At 35.6% G+C, this 15,767-nt stretch overlaps 1 protein-coding gene across 36 annotated transcripts in view; it reads right to left on the bottom strand.

The window, feature by feature from the left end:
• Nucleotides 1-1,718: 1,718 nt before the first annotated feature.
• Nucleotides 1,719-15,767, bottom strand: part of LOC126267255 (MAGUK p55 subfamily member 7) — a 245,502-nt gene continuing 231,453 nt past the window's right edge. For all 36 annotated transcript variants that reach the window (XM_049972298.1, XM_049972316.1, XM_049972323.1 and 33 more), the window contains one exon: nucleotides 1,719-7,788. The gene's annotated coding sequence lies outside the window, so the exon portion shown is untranslated. The remainder of the gene's footprint in view (nucleotides 7,789-15,767) is intronic.

Here is a 15,767-nt window from a genome sequence, read left to right as displayed (position 1 = left end):
ATAATAATAATAATAATAATAATTATTATTATTATTATTATTATTATTATTATTATGACAGTAGTCTCGACTATCCGACCTAAACTGGCCGCGGCAAGGTCGGATAAGGGGGAAGGTCGGATAACATGGAAAATAATACAAAAAAACACAAAAATTAAACTAAAGTAGGCCAAGTGAGTTAAACATTTAATACAATACAAATCAAATTAGACTGAATAGATATTTACTGTGTGAAGAAGTTAGTAATTGTCTTTTGTTTGCCTGCTGTTTGGCGGTTTTTTGCCGTTAAATCACGTAGTCTCTTAAGAAGGAAAACCTCGGTAGACGATGTTTCCTCCAGTTGCTCTACATATTTTAAAGCAGTTTCCTAGGCCTTGTGTCCTTCGTTGTGAGAAATCTTGGGCGCACTTTCCTCCATTACATCTGCTTCCTCGTCTTCTTCTTTTTCGTTTACCATGTTGACTATTTCTTCATCTGTCACTTCAAATTCTTCATCTTGGACAATCCATTCATTTATGTCATCTTCTGTGGCGTCAGCACATCCCCGTACTTTTTGTAACACTGAAAGCAGGGTAGTATTCTCTGGTTCAGTCTACTGCTGTAGATTTTCATCATCTGGAGAATTTTCTTGATTTTCCTGTAGCAAAATTTTCCAGGATTTTGCAATTGTATTTGCTCCAACATTCTCCCAAGATTGGGCTACGTCATAAGCTACGTCTATCAAATTAATATGGCACAACTGCTCTAGCATGTCTTCTCCCTTGTCCATAGCATTAATTAAAGAGAAAAGTAAGTTTCTGCGGTAGTTTCTCTTCAGTGTCTCTAAGGTCAACTTGGTCCATAGGCTGACATAAGGATGTGACATTTGGAGGCAAAAACATGGCCTTTATATCGAGACCAGTTTCATCACAGTTAAAAATTTGATCGCCTGTTAAGTTTTCCTTGTCCAATACCTGGTGAAGTTTATTCCTAAACAATTGAACAGCTTCAAAATTTGCTGAAAGCTTTTCACCACAAACATTAAGTTGCCAAATTCTGTATCTTTTATTCCATCTATTGAGCCAGCCTGCACTAGCCGTGAAATCAGGTTCACCTTCATTTAGTTCATTATGAAACTTTAATGCTTTTTCCTGCAAAATAGGTCCCGACGTGGGTACACCTTTATCTCTATGTTGAATAAACCATAGGAACAAAGCTTCACTTACTTTTTCATAATCACATTTTTTCATGGTTTTCCGATCTTCCAAAACAGCCAAGGTTGCTCGCTGAGAACACCACTTCTCAATTTCATTGCGGTTCCTTTTCCAGTCTCCAACTGTTGTTTCCCAGACGTTATGATCTTGCGCCATTTTTAATAAAGTTCCACCATTTTCTATTCTTTTTAAAGCTTTAAGTTTTTCTTCCATTGAAACAACCACCTTTTTTTCCATTTTGAAGCCATCACAACAAATTTTTAAAATAAACAAAGTGCAACACGTCCACTCCACTACAGATCTAAGTTAGCACTGAGGAGTGAGGAGTAGCAGATGATGACAATGAACTGAGTATCAACAAACAACATGCTAGTCACTGACCTCTCATCAGCTGGCGCACGGCCGGTGCGGTGAAAGGGTCGGATAACACAGAAGGTCGGATAACCGAAGATCGGATAATCAAGACTTAATTATTATTAAAAACAATGTGTATAATACTAAAAATTTAAAGAATCTAACTTTGAATAATAAATAACAATTCTTTATTTGTGAATATGATTGTTTACAGGTACTTGCATATATGATTTAAATCATTGACAATAATTTTCACTGAAGTAGCTATGTTGTAACAATGGCTCCTTCAGCATTTAAAAAAAATTACAAGAAAATTAATGTTTTATAATTCAACAGACAGAAAGAGTATAGCCTGTATCTGAGTTATTGCTAAGAAAATGTCAAAATACATGAGAACTGTACATGAATTAGGTGGTCCCACAATATTGGATTTATTCTCAATCAAGTGCAGTTTCTATAACCTACATAAAAGTAAATTCTTACTGAGTCACAAAAATGAAAGGACAGAAATTAAAAAGGACAAAATGATTTCATGTTTCCACACACAATCTGAAACTTTAACCTTTAATAAGTACAAATGTATAACAACACCTCTAAGGGCCAATTATTTAAAGAACATGCACTCCATATTATGGCATGGATTTATGGAGGGAACCATTAATTTAAAGACCACACAATGGCTAATATTCATACAAAATGTTGCCTTCACAGAAACTTATTTTAATATGTCTCAGTAAAGAAACAACAACAACAATGTCCACCTTTGAGGTGTAGGAAAACATCTGAATTTTAAGCTCATTGCCAAGTTTTATCAATATGAAAACTTGATGCTACCAAGATTGAAACCTGTGCACAACACTAATATCCAACACCACAAACACACTACAGTGAAGAATTATGCAATGTTCACTGTATTTGTATAAAGCACTATAATTTAGGAATTTGTCAGCAACAAGGGTTTTTTTTTTTTTTAATGTGCAATATGTATACATGAGAGATATGGAGATACCCTCTAAAACTGATAAGTCAATTAATACAATTACAAAGGGTTTTAAACACCTTTTCATTTTGGGCAGAAATAGATAAAATATGGTAGTACATCCCACTTATAGTAACACCGATAATAAATATTAAACAGTTTATGAGTTTCTTTATACACAACCTATAAGAGAATAGATCCAAGATGGTGAAATGATAACCACCCTATCCTCATAAAAGTAAAAATAATCACTCCATTATAATACATTGAAATTTGTGACCAAAAATAACAAGTCTGTGATATTAAACTATTGTAATTATGACAAATGGTTTCTGCTACAGCTGAGCATTCACTGAATTCTGGTTCCTGGTGGTTTGTTGTACACATAAAAAAGGAAATAACAAACTGGTTGATCTTTTAAATAAATACATACATAAATAATACACAGAAATAACTTTCTAGTTTGCCAGCATTATTTGTGTAAATGTTGTTTCTGTGTGTAATAAATTATGTTGATCAGTTTTGCACTATGGCACATAAATAATAGCAACTTTTGTCAGTTTGAGTACAAAGTGACGAACATTTTATGTTTAATTATTTGCTAACACCTCACCTACACAACTGTTTATGACAGAACAGAACTTCTTTGAATGGACACTAAAAAAATTCTATAAGATCACACAAAGTTCAGTGTGGGGAAGTCCAGCTCCAGGTTACAGTATGAAGTCAACCATGTCAAACAGAAAGCCAGTGAGAAATGTTTTCAATAATTTTACAAAATTGCGCAACTATTTAATCAGTGGTTGTATGGCAGTGTGGTTGCAGAAGAGTCATACTAAATTAACATCCTTACGGAAAAAAGCAACTACACCAGAGCTGACTTCCCTCTACGGAAACAATAAATAATACTGGAAAATATTGAAGAGCTCTATGTTATAACATGCAACAGAAAATTACACAGAATCAATAATGAGACCATAGTCTTCATAAAATAAAGAAAGACTACAAATGAAACAACACTACAGATGAGGATTCACTAATTTTTTTGAATATATCAGTGTCAAGGCCTTGAGTCTTTGCAGCAATATTACAATTTCAATGGCAGTATGTAACAGCCTGTCAAAACTGTTAGCAAAACATCCCAGCATAAAGATTTAACATTTGCAGTTATACATGTATGCACCTATAAAAAATTGCAGAATACTGCAATTGCTTAAATACACCAAAATATACATTAGCCAAGAAAACTTTTTTTTTTTTTTTGTATTTTACATGTTGAACTTACTATGTTTTCGTTTTTAGAACTCTCTCCGTATCTGATTAATGAATGAAATCATTTAAGAATATCCAAAAGTGTTGTGAACTCACCAAAAAAATCTGGATCATATAAACTTGAATATGCTGTTACAACATTTTATGATCTGAAGATGATCATTGCATGGTTGAAACCATAAACAGTGTAAAATTGTTTGGTTGATGTTTCTGTGAATAAATACTTTTGAAAGCTTTTCTTAAATCATTGAACAGGAATGGCAGACATTAACCTACCAACTGCAAGAATAATGTGCACAATAATACTTTTTCTCCCCGTCTTCACATTTGTCTACCTTTACCTATTGTCTTGAGTGACATGCCATTCTCTTCAACCGTCCCCAATGCATCCCTCTCTCCCCCCTGAGGAAGGACTATCAGTTCAAAAACAGGACAGTGTTGCCACTTTTACTTTTATGTGCATACAGCAATACTACATATTTCCCTTCCTGAAGATAAGAACTGGTCGGAAGTTAGTTCTCATAATTTATTAATTCCCTCGGCTGGATTTTCCTTCCGATACAGTTTTATATCTAGAAATGAAGAAGCACACTATCCGTACGCTTAGCAACAATTCACATATGGCCTGTGTTTACCTCTCTCACACAATTATTGGTAGTGATAGTATCTGTCTTCATCACCTATCTACTTCAATTTTTGTAAATTAATTTTTTTGAGAATTTACAAAAGTTTATTCCACACACTATATAATTTTGTGTTATTCACTTAAAATACTATATATAAACACGAGAAAGATGGGGAGGGGAGAGGAATGGCAACCATTATTCAAAAATCTCACACAGTTTGTGTCTCTATAAATAATGAAACATTTAACTGCTGATCTCATACACACAATATAACATAAAAATTCACTAATAGCCATAAAAAAAGGAAATGGAATGTTCATCTTTTAACAAAACAGCATCCATTCTCTCTTTAAGAGAATTTATGAAACTAAAAAGGGGCAAGTTAAAAAGAACAGTGTGTCAGACAGCCATGAAAAGAGCTGTTGACACTGTTTTATTTTATCCTTTGTAGCATGAAACAAATTTTATTTCATAAGCTCCAATCATATTATTTATAATATGAAAAAGAAGATAGATGACTGCTCACCAAATAGAAGAGACACTGAGTTATGGACAAGCATGAAAAAAGGGCAGAAAACACTTAGCTCTGAATCACGTCCTTAAGGCACAAAATGTTTAACTTCTGAACAAAGCCATCCATCACAGTTAACAAATTTGCACAAGTAACTTATACTGCGGTCTCCTAAGTGAATATGTGCGAGCGAGTTGCCGTTTGTATTTGTGAGCTATGATGAAGCACTTTGTCTGAAATCCAAACATTTTCCACCTCATAGATTTTATTCAGAGCTAAGCATTTTCTGTCCCCCAACCATCCCATCTTTGTTCTTTGTTCACTGCTTCTTTTACTTCGTATTTAGTGATCCATCTTCTTCAACGTATTGTAAACTTATTTACTTCTTGCTGTTGGAACCAATTCCCCTCTGTTGTGCACATAATTATCGTATCTGTTTATGGTATTACAACCCATTGTTAGCAAGTTTCTTACATGACTTTTATAACATCATAATCCCAGTGGTTAAAAACAAGGTTCTGTGAGACAATGGAGCATATTATTTTGTTAAACATTATAGACTTCTGGGGCAATCCAAAATAGCAACTTTGTCATTGCTTCACTCTAAGAAAGTCATTATCCTTAGGTAGTTTACAGCTTACATTTTCAATTAAAAAAATTAAAAATAAACTGATCGTACAAAATCACATATACGTCATACATTGTGTTTACAGACTACAACTTACGAAAATGTGCTTTATTGTACAGGAAACTACACAGGAAATTCAAGTGGGCAATAAATACTAAAGCCAAGTACTGTGATGTGGAAAAAACAACTAAAGATATCCAACATAAACATATGTTTTTCTTTTCCTTCCCCCTTTTTTGTTATGACAGGCTATCTACAACAAATTATGGTATGCCAAAACAATAGGTCTCTGCATTTCTATTTCTTTTTTTATGATCACTTTTAAGTACTTGATATATAAATAAATATCTCATGAAATATTCTGATAACAATAGAGACAAAGATACAAGAAACAGTCAATATTACATTATGCAATCATTAGAACAACAAGAATGCACAATTACAGGAAATTAATTTTAAAGTATGTAGGCAACTCATGGATACACATCCAAATGTTAGAAGGAAATAGATCAGTTTCAAATTTACAAAGGTGAACTAGGATTATGCATGTAATCAATCTGACTGGAGGGATTCCAGCAGACTTGATAAAGGCACAGGCTATGATATAAAAACAAGTTGGCTGTCTTTGTTACTATTTAGACACATCATGTAATTACCAATGTTAAGAGCATACATATCATCAGTCTGCATAAGAAAGGAACTGATGAATTCTGAGTCTAAAAAACCTGCAAATTATCTTCAGTTTCCTTTATTCATTGCCTACGAGTACAACTACAGAGTGATTGGCTGTCCTCCTTCTGCATAGTTAAATTAACCCTGGCTGGGTTTTCTATTTTTAACTGCAATTAAACAGAATGTTTACAGCACCATCTTTGTTAGTTCCAAAGCCCTGAGGAGACATTTTCGATAAATGTACATTCCCACACATTTGTTCACTTTTTGATCCATTGTTGAGTACCACACTTGTCCTTGTTTTCTCTATTGTTTCAAGTTTTTAAATATCTCTAGAACAGAAAACAAGAAAAAGAAAAAAAAAACTTTGCTGTTGCAGTCTTTATTGTTACACACACACACACACACACACACACACACACACACACACACACACACAAATAGGTTTAAATAAAAATTATTTCTCAATGAAGTGATGCAAAACTGGATATAAATGGCAAATTTAAATTATCCACATTTTATCAGATTTATAATGTCACCAGTCATCAACGGACTACTTTTGCTGCTCAACATTTAACTTTTTGAGGTTTTGGTAAAATCTTGTTAACTGAAAATCCCTATAAATATCAAGAATAAAACTAACAAAACATTTACAATTTTAAAATTTTTGTTAACAAACATTTTTTACGTACAAGCATGGCACAACTGTGTGATCACTATATCAAGCTACTAATAAATATATTAATTCAACTGAATTTCAAAAGATATATGACAACTTTAAGAAAGCTGCCGACCTCAAAGACCACAAGTCAAAATATGGACAATAATGAATGACAAAGGATTAAAGAAACTGCAGTTAATGTATAGTTCAAACAACCAGCTTACAAACTTGGTGCTGACAAAACTGACACTAATGTTAATCCCATACCTGGCAGCTAACAACTATGCTGACAAAAATGATCAAAACTAATGTAAAAAATTCAGACTCAGTAACATTCATAATGTTAATCTATGTACTTCTTTTAATCTCATATTACAATGGCAGTGATCAGTGAATTGCTTATCACACAATTAACAAAGCTGCTGAACAAGAATAAAAAAAAGACACCTGCATGATTGTGACAACAATTACAATGTGGACAGACACACATAATGAAACAGGAGCTTTACAAGCTAATAAAGTTAACACTTTTGTTTGTAAAATGCAGCCTCTTTTGTCAAAGATGCAATTAACTTCATTCTTCCCACAGAGACTGCATAAAATGCTGACAGAGTGAACACCCACAATCAGTCCACACCTTACATAATTTAATTTTACATTTCATACAAAGGTTGCAATATTTTATATAACATATAGAACCATCAGAACAAATTAGAAGAAAGTATTAAACACAACAGAAAGGACTCTTCTGAATGATATCTGAACACACTATTTTTTCTGAGGCAGTCCAATACATGTTGTCAATAATCTCATCATTCTATCTTCGTACTCAACTTCTGTAGCAAGGCATCCAACAAACCGACGTACCATTATGATACAATCTGGTATCCAGCTGTAAAGAAGTAAAAGATGATAAAAATCTACAGATATAAGTTAAATTGAAAAGTACAAAGTATACGAATAGTATAAAGAAGAACACATTCACTAAGTATAGATATCTATGTTTCTAGAGCAGAGATGGCAATAGTAGTAACTGTTAAAAACAAGGATGCAAATTTGGGACATCAATGCTGTCAAAATATTCCAAAACAGTAGTTGATAAATTGTAATGAAATATTTTTGGCCTCACTTCTTACTCATAGTCTTTTGTAGAAGCAGCCACTGGTTTGTTAATGATTCATCTCACTGTCATGTCCTCCATACTTTTCCTAACCAAAATTTTAGTTTCAAGTTTAAATTTTTTGGGTAATTTCACATTTGCTATTGTAACTCCTGAAAAAAAAGGGGCTCATAAGACTTGGGCAGACAGGGCAGGCAGACAGGTGGACATCAAAGTGATCCTATAAGGGTTCTCTATATATAAAATAAATAAACAACAAATTAAAAAAAATAAAAATAAGACTTAAGGTTCCCTGTTCTATGGAGTCAGCAAGGGGCATGTATTAGTTAACTAACAGTCATTAAGATAATGATATTTCCAGTATGAAAAACAGTGAAGGTTGCAAATTACATAGTTTGTCAGTCTTATGTAGCATGCACATATATGTTGTTAATAAAATAGAAAGAAACTTCCACATGGGAAAAATATATTAAAAACAAAGATTCCAAGACTTACCAAGCGGGAAAGCGCCGGCAGACAGGCACATGAACAAAACACACAAACACACACACAGAATTACTAGCTTTCGCAACCGATGGTTGCTTCTTCAGGAAGGAGAGGGAAAGACGAAAGGATGTGGGTTTTAAGGGAGAGGGTAAGGAGTCATTCCAATCCCGGGAGCGGAAAGACTTCCCTTAGGGGGGAAAAAAGGACAGGTGTACACTCGCACACACACACACACACACACACACACACACACACACACACACACATATCCATCCGCACATACACAGACACAAGCAGACAAGTGTGTGTGAGTGTACACCTGTCCTTTTTCCCCCTAAGGGAAGTCTTTCCGCTCCCGGGATTGGAATGACTCCTTACCCTCTCCCTTAAAACCCACATCCTTTCGTCTTTCCCTCTCCTTCCTGAAGAAGCAACCATTGGTTGCGAAAGCTAGTAATTCTGTGTGTGTGTTTGTGTGTTTTGTTCATGTGCTCATATATGTTGTTATGTATTCATGTCTACTACACTTTGTTTTGCAATATGTATGTTTCAAGGTTATAAGTATGACCCTATCTTAGCACTGCTGCATGCCTTTGCATTTCAAAAGTCTGCCTTTTTATGACCACTAATGTGTTATCTGTAGTTCCCAAACAAATTTTAAAGAAATGGTCAAATTGCATAAATAAAGCTTCTGCTGTCATTTGCAACCTACACTAAGGTTGCTGCACCATAGACACTGATGTTTCCTAAAATTAAAAGAAAATTTTCCTTTTTAAGAGTGTACAATGTGTGTTTGTTCAATTAAATTTTCATGTTCAAAATAAACCGCTCACGCTTTAGTAATATGTTCTGTTTTGCTCCAAGCAAACACGCCATTGAGGTTAAGGCCCAGTTCCATAACTTTTGCCAGCCCTCTTTTGTTTGAGTTGCACCCATCATTTTTCTGAATCACCTATCAAGTACCTCTATGTTCTTCATATTCTATTTTCTTCCTAAGCACTCATATACAAATAAACACTCTGGACTTAAAACTATAATTAAATGCTCATTTGATAGTAAACATTTTTAGTTAAACAATATGCCCTTTTTATTTTATTAATTCTTGCACCTGCCGCAGATCTTTCTGTCACATGATTTCTTCAATACATTTAATTTTATTAGCCTTGGTTGAATGAGTAATTGCTTTTGTATAATTTGCTGGAAGTAATGCAGGTCAACTGCAAGTAACTTTAGTTTTCCTTAATTTCATTGAATTTCCTCTCTAGAATTATAAATTCAGTTTTATGATTATTGAGTTACAATGTCAATTCTGTAGTCTTATAAATATTGATAGAATCACTGATATCTTTTTCACTTCAGTGACATTTGATACACATCTATAAAGTTTTGTTGTAATATATTTATGGTAGCTTTAATTCAATTTATTCACACAATTTGTTTGCTTTCTGTTTCATGTGATGAATTCATCATATTGTGACAATGTAGCACTTTACTTTTCTGTTAATGCAGTGATTTGCAGTCCAGGTTGCCATGATGTTCTAGCCAAAATATTTAGTAACATTGAGAAGTGGTAGACACAGCATATGTTCCATTCAAACTAACATTATTTGTTTGCAATTAATTGATCCAGAAGCCAATTGTAGTGTGTTTTACTTCTGGTACAAGGTGTATCCTTGAAATTACTCTGCGTGTCAAGTTATCTGTGTTCATTTATTGATAAGTATTTAAATGAATAAAAAGTAATTGTGTATACTTCAATTCTATGTAATTATTTTACATGATTTGTAAACTTCACACACATAATAGTCCAGTCAATAAAGGAAAATTAGGAAGAAAAAATTGTGTAGTTGAAAATTTTTTTAGAGTGGTAGAAGGCAATGTCATGATCAGGATACTAAAAATCCTCACCAGTTGGGTGTGAGTATGGAGTTGGGGGGACATTCGAAAGACACTTTTTTAAGTTCTTCCTTAATAATTTGAAAATAACAGCTTCTAAAGAAAATGATTCCCACTACAAAATTAAGCTAAATTAAGTTTCACCCAAAAATGTCCTATTCGTTTTTTTTTCTCTAGGACTAATTGTTTCCACTTAGCAGGGGATGGAAAAACTGCAGATTATTAAAAATAGTATTTTAGTGGTACAAAATTATTGTTTACTGTTAAATGAGTGGGTTAAGGACCAATATTAAATGTGTGTACCATTTCTAACTGCAGTAGACCTGTAGTAATGGATATATTGTATTCTGGGATTGTAACAGGGGGGAGAGGGTAGAAGAACGAGGGAAGGTAGGTCGCCGTATTGCTGTCATGTAATTCCCTGCCTCATAGTCTGCAAACTGAAAAGTGAGCAGATGACACCCCACTCTGGGTCCTCACTATGTCACAAGAAGCAACTATAGAGTGTTTCACAAAGTTATATTGAACCTCCACAGCGTGCCTTAGGAACTGCTGGTGGAGCAATGTGCAGATATGACCAGGTGGTATTTATTTTTCACAAAGCACATTAACACTACATGAAATATAGATATGATTACTAATAATAATAACAAAAGAAACACAAATGGAGAAAATTTATTTAAATCTCTGTGCCTATTTAACACTGCTAGAGGGAAAATTGATTCTTAGTGATCCTGTAAGGCATCTTCCTGTCGAGTTCTCTTAGAGGAGCAGACAAAGTAACTTGACAGAGCTTGTGCTTATATAATGGAGTTATTTTCAGTTTTTGAAAGGAGCACTTGTTTCCAGCTTTCATGTAAAAGAGACTCTTATACATAATGGGTGAGAAATGTGTAATTTGTATGTGTGACATTGTCAGTGACCATTTTAGTGTTGGTTGGCCAAGAATTGGATTGGTAAATGTCGCTCCTTGCTGCTGTCTGTCACTTTTCCTATGCCTCCTGGAGGACAGACTTCACTGCACGTTGGAAAATATGTAGTTTTCCATATTGAAAGGTGAATTTTTTGAATCATCTGCTTAGCTCACTCCATCCTGTTACACACCCATAATATAATTTATCTCTTAATATGACTCTAATGCACTTACATGTGGTACACACATTTAATATTTCTTCTTAATCCACTTCATGTAACAGCAAAAAGTAACTTATATCATTAAGACACTATTCTTAATAATTTGCCATTTTTCCATTCCCTGCTACACAGAAACTATTACTTCTGAAGAATTAATGAAAGGGACAGTTTTGCACGAAATTTGATGTAGTTTAATTTTCTACAGGGAAACATTTTCATCAACAGGTATGTTTTTTAAATTATTTAAGAAAACGTACAACAAAATGTCCTTTAAATATCCCCACCCTCCACCACCAGTGGTGGGAAGGTAGGTTAGAAAATTTAAAAAGGGAAATGGATAGGTTAAAGTTAGATATAGTGGGAATTGGTGAAGTTCGGTGGCAGGAGGAACAAGACTTCTGGTCGGGTGACTACAGGGTTATAAACAGAAAATCAAATAGGGGTAATGCAGGAGTAGATTTAATAATGACTAGGAAAATAGGAATGCGGGTAAGCTACTACAAACAGCATAGTGAACGCATTATTGTGGCCAAGATAGATACGAAGCCCACACCTAGTACAGTAGTACAAGTTTATATGCCAATTAGCTCTGCAGATGACGAAGAAATGTATGATGAAATAAAAGAAATTATTCAGATAGTGAATGGAGATGAAAATGTAATAGTCATGGGTGACTGTAATTCCGTAGTAGGAAATGGGAGAGAAGGAAACATAGTAGGTGAATATGGACTGGGGAAAAGAAATGGAAGAGGAAGCCGCCTGGTAGAATTTTGCACAGAGCACAACTTAATCATAGGTAACACTTGGTTCAAGACTCATAAAAGAAGGCTGTATACATGGAAGAAGCTTGGAGATACTGACAGGTTTCAGATAGATTATATAATGGTAATACAGAGATTTAGGAACCAGGTTTTAAATTGTTGGACATTTCCAGGGGCAGATGTGGACTCTGACCACAATCTATTGGTTATGAACTGTAGATTAAAACTGAAGAAACTGCAAAAAGGTGGGAATTTAAGGAGATGGGACCTGGATAAACTGAAAGAACCAGAGGTTGTACAGAGTTTCAGGGAGAGCATAAGGGAGCAATTGACAGGAATGGGGGAAAGAAATACAGTAGAAGAAGAATGGGTAGCTTTGAGGGATGAAGTAGTGAAGGCAGCAAAGGATCAAGTAGGTAAAAAGACGAGGGCTAGTAGAAATCCTTGGGTAACAAAAGACATATTGAATTTAATTGATGAAAGGAGAAAATATAAAAATGCAGTAAATGAAGCAGGCAAAAAAGAATACAAACGTCTCAAAAACAAGATCGACAGGAAGTGCAAAATGGCTAAGCAGGGATGGCTAGAGGACAAATGTAAAGATGTAGGGGCTTATCTCACTACGGGTAAGATAGATACAGCCTACAGGAAAATTAAAGAGACCTTTGGAGATAAGAGAACCACTTGTATGAACATCAAGAGCTCAGATGGAAACCCAGTTCTACGCAAAGAAGGGAAAGCAGAAAGGTGGAAGGAGTATATAGAGTGTCTATACAAGGGCGATGTGCATCAGGGCAATATTATGGAAATGGAAGAGGATGTAGATGAAATGGGAGATATGGTACTGTGTGAAGAGTTTGACAGAGCACTGAAAGACCTAAGTCGAAACAAGGCCCCCGGAGTAGACAACATTCCATTGGAACTACTGACAGCCTTGGGAGAGCCAGTCCTGACAAAACTCTACCATCTGGTGAGCAAGATGTATGAGATAGGTGAAATACCCTCAGACTTCAAGAAGAATATAATAATTCCAATCCCAAAGAAAGCAGGTGTTGACAGATGTGAAAATTACCGAACTATCAGTTTAAAAAGTCACAGCTGCAAAATACTAACGCGAATTCTTTACAGACGAATGGAAAAACTAGTAGAAGCCGACCTCGGGGAAGATCAGTCTGGATTCCGTAGAAATATTGGAACACGTGAGGCAATATTGACCCTTCGACTTATCTTAGAAGCTAGATTAAGGAAGGGGAAACCTACATTTCTAGTATTTGTAGACTTAGAGAAAGCTTTTGACAATGTTGACTGGAATACTCTCTTTCAAATTCTGAAGGTTGCAGGGGTAAAATACAGGGAGCAAAAGGCTATTTACAATTTGTACAGAAACCAGATGGCAGTTATAAGTCGAGGGACATGAAAGGGAAGCAATGGTTGGGAACGGAGTGAGACAGGGTTGTAGTCTCTCCCCGATGTTATTCAATCTGTATATTGAGCAAGCAGTAAAGGAAACAAAAGAAAAATTTGGAGTAGGTATTAAAATCCATGGAGAAGAAATAAAAACTCTAAGGTTCGCCGATGACATTGTAATTCTGTCAGAGACAGCAAAGGACTTGGAAGAGCAGTTGAACAGAATGGATAGTGTCTTGAAAGGAGGATATAAGATGAACATCAACAAAAGCAAAACGAGGATAACGTAATGTAGTTGAATTAAGTCTGGTGATGCTGAGGGAATTAGATTAGGAAATGAGACACTTAAAGTAGTAAAGGAGTTTTGCTATTTGGTGAGCAAAATAACTGATGATGGTCGAAGTAGAGAGGATATAAAATGTAGACTGGCAATGACAAGGAAAGCGTTTGTGAAGAAGAGAAATTTCTTAACATTGAGTATAGATTTAAGTGTCAGGAAGCCGTTTCTGAAAGTATTTGTATGGAGTGTAGCCATGTATGGAAGGGAAACATGGACGATAAATAGTTTGGACAAGAAGAGAGTAGAAGCTTTCAAAATGTGGTGCTACAGAAGAATGCTGAAGATTAGATGGGTAGATCACATAACTAATGAGGAAGTATTGAATAGGATTGGGGAGAAGAGAAGTTTTTGGCACTACTTGACCAGAAGAAGGGATCGGTTGGTAGGGCATGTTCTGAGGCATCAAGGGATCACCAATTTAGTACTGGAGAGCAGTGTGGAGGGTAAAAACTGTAGAGGGAGACCAAGAGATGAATACACTAAGCAGATTCAGAAGGATGTAGGTTGCAGTGGGTACTGGGAGATGAAGAGGCTTGCACAGGATAGAGTAGCATGGAGAGCTGCATCAAACCAGTCTCAGGACTGAAGACCCCAACAACAACAACAACAACAACAACAACAACACATTCCAGCCTGGATTTTCCATGGTTTGATTTTCACATTATTTCAGGTGTGGATATGAATGTTATTTACTAATGTAAGATATTTTTGTATATTTTTTACATGTATGAGTACTAAGTACTGGTGTAACCATGCACACTGACAAAAGTCTTTGGGAGATAGAGCTACAGTTTGGATCACTGGAGAGTTTGTGCCCAAGAACCTGAAGGAGCTCCAGCTCCTTTTGGGCAAGATCTCTTATTATGATAAGTTTACCTCCCACGCTGCACGTCTGTCATCCTCGTAATCAGCTTCAACACAATAGTGTCAAACTGGTATGGCCTGCTGACTGTCAATGTGCTCTTCAGTGCTTCAATCAATGTTTGTGCACTACTGTTTGGTTTCTTTTGCACTGGGTAGACCTCTTACCCTGGCCAAAGATGCATCCCAGTGTTGGATTGCTGCAGTTATGCCACACAGGTATGCAGATGGTACTGAGTAACCCATCATTTATGCACTGAAGACTCTTTCCACGGCACAATGTAACCACTTGCAGGTGGAAAAGGAGACACTGGCTATCATATTTGGCATCAAAATTTTTCTGTATGAGGTAAAGTTCTTATTCAGCACTGAACAAAAGCCACTGGTTTCCTTATTCTGCCCTCACTCTAAGCTACCAGAATGGATTGGTGGCCACCAGTTGCAGAGGTGGGATCTGTTGTTCAGTAATTATTGTTGTGACATTCATTAGCAATCCATTGCATGGCATGCTAATGCAGATGCATTGTTGCACTTACTAGGTCATGATAAAGAGACTGACTGACAGGAGAACCTACTTTTTGCAGTAGGTGATACCTTCATGCAGGATCGGTTGATTTACCTCTGATGGCATGGAAGCTTGCTACCACCACAGCTGTCAACCCGCTTTTTTTGGTATACATTGTTTCAACAGTCCAGACGGGACGGGTTTGTCACATACCCTACGGAGGGGATTCTGCTGTGGGTCGGACTCAACATTGTCAATGGAAACCGCATGCTCAATATGGAGGAGTATAACTGTTGAGTAGTTATCCCCCTGGTGGTGCATGTTAGCATATCGCAGTTGCTGCATGTGTTGCACTAGCTAT

This window comes from Schistocerca gregaria, chromosome 4, assembly GCF_023897955.1.
Source record: "Schistocerca gregaria isolate iqSchGreg1 chromosome 4, iqSchGreg1.2, whole genome shotgun sequence".
Classification (NCBI taxonomy): domain Eukaryota; kingdom Metazoa; phylum Arthropoda; class Insecta; order Orthoptera; family Acrididae; genus Schistocerca; species Schistocerca gregaria.
This window is presented reverse-complemented; position numbering and strand designations above follow the sequence as displayed.